Source organism: Balaenoptera borealis, assembly GCF_965194805.1.
Source record: "Balaenoptera borealis genome assembly, contig: HAP1_SCAFFOLD_2562, whole genome shotgun sequence".
In the NCBI taxonomy this organism is placed as follows: domain Eukaryota; kingdom Metazoa; phylum Chordata; class Mammalia; order Artiodactyla; family Balaenopteridae; genus Balaenoptera; species Balaenoptera borealis.
The window spans coordinates 1-11696 of NW_028121783.1; the positions used below are offsets into that span (position 1 = coordinate 1).

Here is an 11696-nt window from a genome sequence, read left to right on the forward strand (position 1 = left end):
GTCTCTTCGGAAGGTGTTTCCGAACTCTTGTTATGAGAGTGCCAGTTGAACTGTCCTCACTTCCTTCATTTATACCAGGATTGAAGACCTTGTGGTCCGAGATCCTGTCCAGAGAGCAAGCAGGCTAAGGCTCTGTCTTTGTTGATGTATTTCATCAGAAAGGGCTCTACCCCCTCTCCTAGTTCATGGTGTGAAGTGTTCTTGGCCTCTCGGGAAAGTGGGGAGAATGGAAAGGACCCTATATGAGAATGCTAGGCTCTGTAAAACATTTCAGGTTTTTAAAAATAAGACTCATTTTGTATTGGACTGACAACAGTCCTATGAAATACAAAGAAAGCCGAGAATCAGTGACAGGAAAGGATCACCAGTAAGAACTACAGCAGTCACCGCTTACCTCGTAGCATAGGGCACTGTCCGTGATCCTTAAGAAGAGTTAGTAGAAATGCCTTGCCCATCTTGCCCCTGAACCCCTTGAAAGGTACACGACTGCTGTGTTGGTGTTTAGGGGGAGCATCTCACTTACCAGGGACTGACTTCTCCCTTGATTCCTCTGTAGTGATGGAGACTTCCCCGCTGATGAAAAATTCCCTGGGATTGCAACCTCCAAGCCAGACAGCTTTCCTATGGAATGACAGAGAACTTGTCAAGGTGAAACACCAGTCTGCGGGAGAAAGGGAGGAAGAGAATGATGGAAATCGTTTCTGGGAAACTATTTTTACATTATGTGTTGTTTGTTCCCGGTAAATAAACTGAAATCTTCTTAACAGTACAACAAAATCTAAACCACTAAAGCCAACAATACAGGAGTATAACGTTCGAAAAAAATTTCTTTGGCTGCGCAGCATGTGGGATCTTAGCTCCCCAACCAGGGATTGAACCCACGCCTGCTGCATTGGAAGCGCAGAGTCTTCACCACGGGACCACCGGGGAAGTCCCAGGACTATCACTTTTAAAGGAGAAGGTACAAACCCCTCGGTTCTATGAACTGGAGATTTTTAGTAAGAAGTCAATATATTTGTTGTTAGGCACATTTTATGTTAGGCTGTCTCCCTGCACAGGATGCAGGCGCCTTGAGAATGGAAGTCATATCCCTCTATAGTACGTCCCTCTTCTTTCTGCTTTGCAGTTTGCTGCTCCACTTGTTCAACCCCACCTAGTAATAACCTATACTTCCCTTGTTCCTGTTTTCCCATCTGGAAAACAGACAAAAGGCAACCAAACAACGCAAAGGTCTCAACAAATAAGGGATATCCAAAACCAGAGATGGCCAGAACTTCTGTACCCCTGATGAAATAGTCCTCATACAAAACCTGATAATCAAATTCCTTAATGCTAGGAATCACAGTGAAAAATAGTATCTGAACTGACTTCTGTCAGATGAGTGAGAACTAAGGTTAATTCAGTGTATCTGAAGCATAGAAAGTGAGGGCAAAAGTGGCACAAGATGGGGCTAGAGAAGCAGAGAGGATTCTAGACCACGCAGAGTCTTAAAGGCCAACAGTGTGTTTTCTATTCTCAAAACAATGCTTGTGAGCGATGTTTATGAGCAACGTTCCAACTTGCTTTGAAGGTTTCTTGTGTGAAGAGTGGATTGGAAGGAAACAAGATATATGGACACCAGTTAGGACCTAATCGCAACAGACAGGCAAGTTCAGTATTAGGAAGTTGAGGAAGAGCTGGCTGACAGATTCCAAAGAAATTCAGGAGATGAACTGAAGCGGGCTTAATGGGGTAGGAGATGGAGGAAAGGAAGGTCTTAGGGAATTCAAGGGTTTACTGCACACATGAGCAAAGTCTCAAAATTAATCATTTGAACGTACAGAGGCGGATCTCCCAAATGACACCGGTTAGGAAGCAACGGTACGCCCTTTAGAATTCCTAGAGACAACACAAATCAACTGTTTCGATGGAAAATTCGGCGGGACTCTTGATTTCCATGGGAATACAGAGAAAAGAGACACTGATCTGGCTTGCAGGTATATTTAGGAAGCTGTTAGCCGGACATCACCTACTAGTATCATGTAAGTAGGCCGTCCGAAGTAGGAAGCTTAGGGGAAAAACCTGGAGGAAAACTTAAAAGCTTAAGCCACACCTCTACACTACACCACCTTTCACAATTTCTTCTCAGATAAGCATCATCCCCATCAGTGAAGAAACTCGTTCGTACCTCATAATAGGAAAAACAGGCCTAAAGATTCAATGTGTGTCTTGGGAGGTCCCATCTATGCGATATCTTCCTGGGACCAGAAAAGGCCCCAGGAAGATCCATCTCTGCACCCCTGAAAGCTTACCACCAAGGAAAATGACTAGGTCCATAGATTTCCTCCCTCAAACCAGCTTACCTCACACATAGATCATTAGCAACTCCGCCCTTACTCACATTATCACAGTCACAAGAGTGGTTAGGGAGAAAAGCACTAACCAGGGGAACTAAAACAGAGGCAATCCAGGCCAAGCTGGGCTGGTGGCAGATATCTTGCTCCTTACGCTCGGGTGCATAATGCGACTCACCACAGTGCCTTTTTCACAGACCCTTTTGAACGTTTCTCCACAGAATCCAACAGCTCAAGTTAGTTCATGACGCTTCAAGGTCAACAATCGTCAAGAGAAAAACATGCAATATGTCTTACAATGTTGGATTCCTTACAAACAGGACAAGGAGATAACCATGTAGACAAAACCAGAGCATTTGAAAACATCTGTATTCTACAAACACACCAGTGAATGCTATAAATAAGGTACTATGACATAAAACAAAATGAAAACTAGATGTGAGACTCTTCTCTTCAGTGTACAGACTTCATGGCAGTTGCTGCACACTATCTAGCTACTTAGATCTTTAACTCTCTGTTCTGTTAATACCAAATGAGGCCCAAGTGTGTCAACCTGTTTCCCACAGAAACCAAAAAGTCTACATGCATCTCTTTTCTCCTGTGCCCTTTCACCTTACCTGCTCCCAATTCTCCACCAACGTCCTCCTCTTTCTCTAATTATTCTCCTCTTCATTTTGCTTGGCCTTGCCCCCAAGCATGCAAGACAGAGAGTCCTAGAGGTCCAAGATTCTAGAGTGGCTGTTTGCAAGGCGGAGGAGATTACAGTAACTGCCACACTGTATATACTTCTGTGCAAAGAAAAAGGGACAGTGTTCAGAATGTCTCTCACATATAACAAGAGCTGGAGATGGCAGGATACCTGTGTGGCCCAAGGAACTAGAGCTAGCAAATTATGGGCCAAACAATTGCAACCAAAGGCTGGAAGAGGAAAGGTCTGCAACCAGCTCTGTCTCCTAGCTCTCTGGTATTTGCTGCCAACGGGCAGAGTCTATTTCGTGAAGCATCAAGCACTGAAAAGAAGACTCCTGCTGCTGGAAGGTGACAGGAAGTAACGTCCAATGCAAGATCAAGGCTTGTCCTCGAAGCAATGCCCATAATGGAAGAAAAAAAAAAAAGAGAAAGCGGAAGAGAAATGTTAAGTCGCAAGTCCAACCTGGCCCCCAGCCTAGCCCAGCCCAAGGAAGGTAGGAGTCAAGGAGAAGAAACTGAAAGAGAAGAGCCTTGGACCACAACATTCTCCACAAGGTACACTCAAGAAACTTCACCCTACTCTTGAACCAAGTTACAAAGAGAGCTTCTTAATCCCTACTTTGGCTCCTTAAAAGCTGCTATCAGTTCACTCATTAGACACATCTGATTTCAGAACAACTGTAATAGTTCAAACTAGATGGCTCTTTCCTTCCTAAGGATTATTAATTAAAGAAGATCTATATAGCTCTAAGTATATGATACATAAAATAGAATACTCTGTAGAATATAAGTAACTCTTAGTTCAGTGTATTAATGAACGTCTGTAAGAAATGTGGCAATGATTTCCCTAATGGAAGAGCCTGGGGGAGGTAAATCTGTCTTCTAGGATTTCCTCCTCCCCAAAGCTCAGAAACTCAGGTGTTGTTTTAGCTCTCCTACACTCTCTTCACCCAAGCCCGCCTTCCTGTTGGGGATCGGACCTCCCTATTGGCTCTCTCATACCTTTCAACTGCCTGCTTTGTGACATCACTCTCCTCCCAAACCTACTACCACTTGGTAGAGCCTTGGGGTTTCCGTGGAGCTGTTTGGACCAGTAACCAGTGACCTCTGTACTGGACACGTGCGCCGTTCAGCTGCAGCCACTCAGACATCCTCTAGTGTTGTCTCCTCATCCCTTGTACCTGCAGTGGATGCTTCCTCTTCTCTGACCATGTCAGGTAAGAAAAGAAACTTTGGAAAGTTTTGCGTTCGATTTCTTTTGCCCCTAAATTGAGTAGGAGATTCAAAATAGCATGGAATAATGAGGGAAAGTATTGAACTACACGTCTGGAGACCTAATTTCAGTTTTGACTTTGACGTTTACTATCTGTGTGACTTTGGACAAATCACTGGCTGTCTCACAAAGCCTGTTGCTTTCCTTAACTGTTACGTTAGGATACCACATTGGGTTGATCACTCTGATCCCCTTCTTTTCCAGTATTGAGCCTTAAAGGGTACCCATGTAGAAAACGAAATCAGACACTTCTCAAGAGTGTTTCAACAGAAACATAGAAAAGCCAGGGGACATAGAAAACTAGCAATATATACCAAGATGTTTCATCTCTAATGGTCTCCCTCCACTAGGATTTCGACTAGTTGAAAAGAGAGAATAGGGAGAGAGGATGGAGAGTACTGGGCTCTACAGGGAGGCACAGAGTCGAGCGTAAGGAAGTTTAGGATGGTTTTCATTAGCACAGGCCAACAGGCACCAAGAGATGGGAGAAAATGTAAGAATGAAGAGGGAAAGCATAGAGGAGCTCTCAAGAAAAACGGAGTTTGCAATGGAATGCTGATGGGAACCAAAGATTTTCAATTAAAGCAGAAACAGCACAGAGGGAAACCTGCTCAGAGCAGGGCAAAACCAAGTTGATGGTAGCAAACCCTTACATTAACAGACTTAAGAAGGAAAGTAAGGCCAGAACAGGGGATCACCGGGAAAGGCAGCTTATCAGAAAAGTCATACTCCGTTTTCTTTCTTTTATTGCCTCTCTGAATACAGTTGGCCACTTGACAGTTTTGAATATAAACATTTTAGAAATACGTTTTAGAAATGATGCCTCCTATAAACAAGCAACCACAGTGGTTATCTAGGGGGCTGCTTTTCAGTGTTTTATTCTTTCTAATTTTTAAACTAGGTAGACATTTCACCAATTCAACATTTTAAGTGATATCTTCTAAATTGAATCAGAAGGACTATTTTCCTTGGTGTGATATGTAGGTTCTAAGGCAAGGCTGCTTTTCATTTTTACAGTTATTTCCTTCCTAACACAGAGAGCACATTGATCAACAGCCATCGTTCGCTTGTAGATCTTAGCTACCGAAGAAGAAGAAGAAGAAGAAAAAGTCAAGCCCCACATCTCTAATTCCCCCCACTTAGGGAATTCCCTGGCGGTCCAGTGCTTAGGACTCGGTGCTTTCACGGCCAGGGCCACGCGGCGCGGCCAAAGAAACAAAACAAACAAACATCCACGTTTATCGAAAACCATATTGTGGAGTCCTGTGGATTTTCTTACATTCGAAAATCTTTTTTAATTGGATTCTAGGCATGATGGTTTTTTGAGGTTTTGGGATGCCATCTTCTTGGATGCTGAAGATGATTCTAATCTAAGTTCTAGGATAAATCCAAAAACCTTCCTGATACATTTTAAGCTTCCTTTCTGCTTATTATATAAGCTATATTCATTGAAATATATATTTCTCCTAGGCTTAATACCTCTTACTTGCTGGGTAAAAATATGAAGGAGCACAATAATGAAACTCTTTTACACTTATTATTTTGCTGTCTGCTTCGTACCGGTTTTCATTGAAATACTTGTCTATATGTGTTGTGGCTACCTATACATGCACATTTATTGCATTCTGTTGCTTGTTATGCATTTTTTACTGACATACCTTCTCTGTCTGTATGCATTGGCTAGGAATTCATTCACCTCTATCACCTCCATCGTGTTTTCTGGTTAATAGTATTCACTAAAATAGAGTGGGCAAAATTCACTTTCATAATATTGCATGGATGGTACAGAATGCCATTTGTTAGTAAATTCATTAGGCTTCGATACTTGCCACATACCCCAGTTTTCATTAATATCTATGGATTTCTTTTTCGTTAACGTAATATGCTTGTCATGATTTTTCTTTGTCTTTCTAGAACTTATTGTATCTTCCTCCATATAAATCATACGCAATAGATCAGCTTATTCATCTATTAATTATTACTGCTATTATTATTGGTGGTGGTGTTATAACCACTTTATAGGTGAGGAATCTGAAGTAATCAGATAACTTTTCCCTTTCCAAAAGCACTTAAGAAATCCACTTTCGGGTAATCATTTTGAGGTAGGATGAGAAACCGGGCTTGAAGAGGGCAAAAATGACTCTTTCAATTCACCAGTTGGACTGAGCTGTACGTCACCTCTAGGTAATAGCGTGGGAACTGCACAAGCAAAGGGAGACACCGAAGACGACAATGGTAATAGCCGTACTGTTTTCTAATGGACAAAAAAAATGCCTATATTATAAGTTCTATTTCTCCTGCTTTCTGGCAGTATCATGCTCAGAGTGGAGTCCTGGCAAGGAAGTCAGGATACTTAGGTTCTGAAACCTGGTAATGATACTAACATAATGAGAGAACTTGAACAAGTCAACCCGACCTCTCTGAGCCTCAGTTTCCTTACTCACGAAATGAGACTGAGAACATCGAAGTTCTCTAAGGGCCTCCTAGTTCTAAAATGCTTCCAGTCTAGGAAATAGCATAGAAGTCAATACGAGTGCAGGCTGAAGGGAAAGACAGGGCAGGGAGAAGGTTGCTTCCAGCCTAGAGAACAATCTCTGAACCACACCACTTGGCTCTTCTGCCCGTCTGTGCCCAAGATGGGAGCACAGGCAGTTAATAGAGAAGAGTGGAAAACTGCTCAGTCCTTACAGCCATCATCAACTGTCTGATTTTGGGTTTCTCAGGAAGTAGTGATAGTAGAGGTGTCCTGATAGCAAGAACCTTCAGATGATGCCGTTCCTCAAACGTAGTGAGAATTTCTCAACCTCCCTGAGTTTTTCATGACCCTCTTGTTCTTACAGAAAATTTCCAACATCCATCTCTACTTGGAACTCTAAATTCTCTGCAGCATTCTCCTCCTGTGGTGAGCAATGCAACTTCCCTAACACGAAGTGTCTGCAACTTCTCCAGAGTCTCTGCCCCTGCCGTCAGTTCGGCATCGGCTACTGGTACCCCTTTCCAGACACTCATGGGTAGTGCCTACCTTTACCAACATTCTAGCACGACTATGTTATCTGGAGTTACTGACCACAGCCAGATCTCCACTTCAGCTGCTTCCTATCCAGGTGTTCTTGAGTGGGACATCACAGCAAGCACTGAAAAGAATTCTTCTTCACTCGGAGACTTTACTCTGGCACTCACTGACCGCCACACAGCTGCCTCCTCCATGTTTCTGGCAGCCCAGTATGATAAAACTTCAGACGCCAAGAACATGGTCCCTCTACATCCATCGCTTTCTGCCAGCCTTGCTCAGGGAACACCATCTCAGATTCCAAATCAGGGGCAGAGCCGCCTGCCACTTCCCTGCCAGGAAGGGAGCCAGGTATATTACTATAACCAAGGCACACTGGGGTCTTTACTGTATGGAGAACTTGGCTCCTGCCCGCAATCCTACGGCTCGGCGTCATACACAGGAAGTCGGGCCTCTGGGCAACCAGAAATGGGAATGGGACCGAAGGAGATTCAGCCCACAAATATCCGACCACCAGCTTCCACCTCTGCAGTCTGCCACCCTGTGTCTGCTCAACGCATCACAGAAACAAGTTTTCAAGGTGAGTATAACAAACGCCAGAGAAAGTTGAAGAATGAGGTCGGCACTCAAAAATGGGGTCAAATCGACAGCTGGGAAGGGGTGTAGAGGCAGGTAGAATTTAGATCCTGAGCCTTTAATAACCACTACCTTCGCTCAGTGCCCTCTGTTTTTAGACTCTCTATGAGAACACCTAGGGCTTCCCTGGTGGCGCCGTGGTTAAGAATCCGCCTGCCAATGCAATGCGGGGGACACGGGTTCGAGCCCTGGTCTGCGAAGATCCCACATGCCGTGCAGCAACTAAGCGCATGTGCCACAACGACGGAGCCTGCATTCTAGAGCCCGTGAGCCTCAACTACCGAAGCCCACGTGCCTACAGCCCATGCTCCGCAACAAAGAGAAGCCACCGCGATGAGAAGCCCGCACACCGCAACCAAGAGTAGCCCCCGCTAGCCGCCAACTAGAGAAAGCCCGTGCACAGCAATGAGAGACCCAGTGCAGCCAAAAAAATAAATACGTAGAATAAATAAGTTCAAACAGTAAATAAATACATAAACATAAATTACAAAAAAAAGAACACCTAATGCAGGTGGGAAGGTGGGAGGGCCACTGTAGAGGTCATCTATGCTACATGTACAAGAACCCCGAGAGCACACCAATCGGTACCACACTTTTCACTGCTGTAGCCGATCGTTCCCCCTGTACTGCCACACTGTAGCACTCCCTTCCCTCATCTACTGCTATAGTCTCTTCGGAAGGTGTTTCAGAACTCTTGTTATGAGAGTGCCAGTTGAACTGTCCTCACTTCCTTCATTTATACCAGGATTGAAGACCTTGTGGTCCGAGATCCTGTCCAGAGAGCAAGCAGGCTAAGACTCTGTCTTTGTTGATGTATTTCATCAGCAAGGGCTCTACCCCCTCTCCTAGTTCATGGTGTGACGTGTTCTTGGCCTCTCGGGAAAGTGGGGAGAATGGAAAGGACCCTATATGAGAATGCTAGGCTTTGTAAAACATTTCAGGTTTTTAAAAATAAGACTCATTTTGTATTGGACTTATAAACAGTCCTATGAAATACAAAGCGAGCCGAGAATCAGCGACAGGAAAGGCTCACCAGTAAGAATTACAACAGTCACCGCTTACCTCGTAGCATAGGGCACTGTCCGTGATCCTTAAGAAGAGTTAGTAGAAATGCCTTGCCCATCTTGCCCCTGAACCCCTTGAAAGGTACACGACTGCTGTGTTGGTGTTTAGGGGGAGCATCTCACTTACCAGGGACTGACTTCTCCCTTGATCCCTTTGTAGGGATGGAGACCTCCCCCCTGGTGATGAAAAATTCCCTGGGATTGCAACCTCCAAGCCAGACGTTTTGTGTGACACAAAGTCAAGAACTCCCCAAGTCCTGCAGTAGCAGAAACAGCCACATACTTGAGAGTAACCCACCATCTGAACTTGGGGACATTTCAGTGACAGCTCCAGTCCAGAGTGCCAGGCGTCTCCTGGCCCTGCCTCCAGCTCCAAGCCAGGGACAAATAGAGAGTAAGCACGTGGATGATATCAAAACCAAGCTTTCAAAGCCTCTGGATGCCTACCAGATCCCAACAGAGAACCAAGATCCTCCACTACTCCCTTTAGGAATCCCTGATATTCACCAGCCGCTGGCCTGCACCGATCCCCTCAGCCAAGAGGAGCAGCCTGGTTCTGAAAATGCTGATCTGGGAGAGAACAGCCGGAGTCGTCAGGACCTAGGGACACTTGAAAATGGGATTGAACCTAGCAGTGGTCTTGCAGACATTACTACACTGGCGGAGGATATTCACCTTCCCCAGCTCTTTAATCCTTTGAAAGATCTTGATCAATCCCAAGGTCCCAACGTGATCAAAGCTAAAGACACCAGAGCCATTAAGGTGAATCAGGTGCAGGAAAAGCCAAGTGTCATAAAGGTTCCCTCTGATCAACCCAGGAAGAACAAACAGAAAGCCTCTGAGCCTATCAGTGGCGCTCCCAAGGCCAAAATCCAGCCAAAGAATCCAGAGTGCCTGTTAGGGGGAGAAGTGGTTACATGCCACGCTGCAGTCAGTGACAGGGCTCCTGTGAACACGGCCAAGCACTCTCAAGGCAAACCTCAGAAAGCTGCATCCAGAAAGATCAGCAAAACTAAGAGCCACGGGCAGGAAAAGACCAAAAGGACCAGAGGGAGAAACAAGGCTGAGGAGAACAAGCAGTCAGGGAACAAAGTCAAGGCAGAAGAGAAGCCAGCAATCCCCCACACGAAGCGAAAGGAACACCAAACTGAGCTTCTCCAACAGAGCTTTCAAAAGCCTCGAACCTCCCTTGGCGTGCGCATGCTGGAGTCTGTGAAGGTTCTTCATGCGCTGGGGAAGAAGAATGAGACGAAAACTGGGCTCTCTTCCTGTCGGCTCTTGGGAAAGTCAAGCAACCCCAAAGACCCCCAGCCACCCCCAGCTATCCAGCCATGGCGGCATACCCCACGTGAGGGGAAGGGTCCTGAGAAAACGCAAGTCCAAGCCCAGAAACCAGACAGCAGTGCTGAAACAGAGTGTCCGTCTCCAGCCCAGTATGAGCGGCCTCCTCCTGGGAAGGTCAAGTTGATACCTCTGCCTTTTTCTGCCTGGGACAAGCCTCAAGCTCGACCCGCTCCTCGGAGGCCACAGTCTCTGGCCTCACATCGGCCTGCTGGGGCTTACCGTGCCCAGCCTGGTTCTACTGACTCAGCTCAACCTGCTGCAGCCAATTCATCCCAGCCAGCTCCTGCCTCTTTGCCAGGCCCCGCCAAACCAGCTCAGCCAACTGTGACCAACCCAACCCAACCGGCTTGGCCCAACCATACCCAGCCTCGTGTCCCTCAGTCTGCTGCTCCTAGGCCTGCACCCTCCAAAACTTCATCTGGCGCTCCTCTCCAGCGGGAGCCTGTTCCCCCTGCTGTGAATAAGCGCCAGTCCCCACCCAAGCTCCAAACCCACTTTCTACTCCAAGACTTCAGCAAGCAACGAGTTCCATGGAGGGAACCCAACGTGCCTGAGCCAGTCATGTCAAAGCCCATCGAACAAGAGCAGAGGCCAGAGCGAGAGGCCATGAAGAGGCGGGCTCAACAACAACGGGAGAATGCTGCCAGATACACCTCTTCGGGCAAGCTGCAATTTTTCACCGAGAGGGAAAACGAAATGGAAATTGCCGACTACTACGGATACGTCAAGTGAGAGCTGCTAGGATTCTTGGTGCCACCTTGGCTACCAGCTGTTCTTCCATACACAGGTAAGACAGGTATAGAACTGAATAAGTAAATGGAATACAATTAATAGACGAGTAACAAACCTTTCGAATTTTCAGATGCTGCTAACTGGGGCGTGAGAAAGGAAGGACTGAAAGTTGGATGGGAGAATGAAGGAAAGGGGTAAAAACTGAGCAAAGAGGAAGGAACTTGGCCCAGGGCTAGGAAGGCCAAAAGAGACGTATGGATTTAGGAAAGGAAGCAGGAGCGAGGATGAAATGGCAGAAGTAAAAAGCAGGGTCAGAGGTCTGGGTTGAAAGAACACAATTGGAGTAGAGTTGAAGGTGACAGAAGATGAGTCTAGGTTTACTAGGAGAAACAGAAAAAGTCTCTCGGGGACGCTGGCCTTAAGTCTCACAACCACCAGATAGGTATTTCAGAAAACAAGAGGTTCAGGACACATCTCTGAAAGGTCTGAGTTGCCTTATTCAGGTGTGACTGTAGTGGGGGAATAGGGAAATCTACCAGAGAAGTGGCTAGGGCTCAGAGTTATCCTAGGGGCAGCTGACGACAGGGGCAGAGCCAAGGGAACTGCTGGATCAG

The 11696-nt window shown here is 46.0% G+C and overlaps 1 pseudogene across 1 annotated transcript; it reads left to right on the top strand.

Annotated features, from left to right (window-relative positions):
• The first annotated feature begins 4156 nt into the window (after window positions 1-4156).
• LOC309622418 (uncharacterized protein C2orf78 pseudogene) lies at window positions 4157-11082 on the top strand (annotated as a pseudogene). The gene is made up of 3 exons: window positions 4157-4240; window positions 7137-7828; window positions 9175-11082. The product of its transcript is annotated as an uncharacterized protein C2orf78 pseudogene (transcript).
• Window positions 11083-11696: the final 614 nt, after the last annotated feature.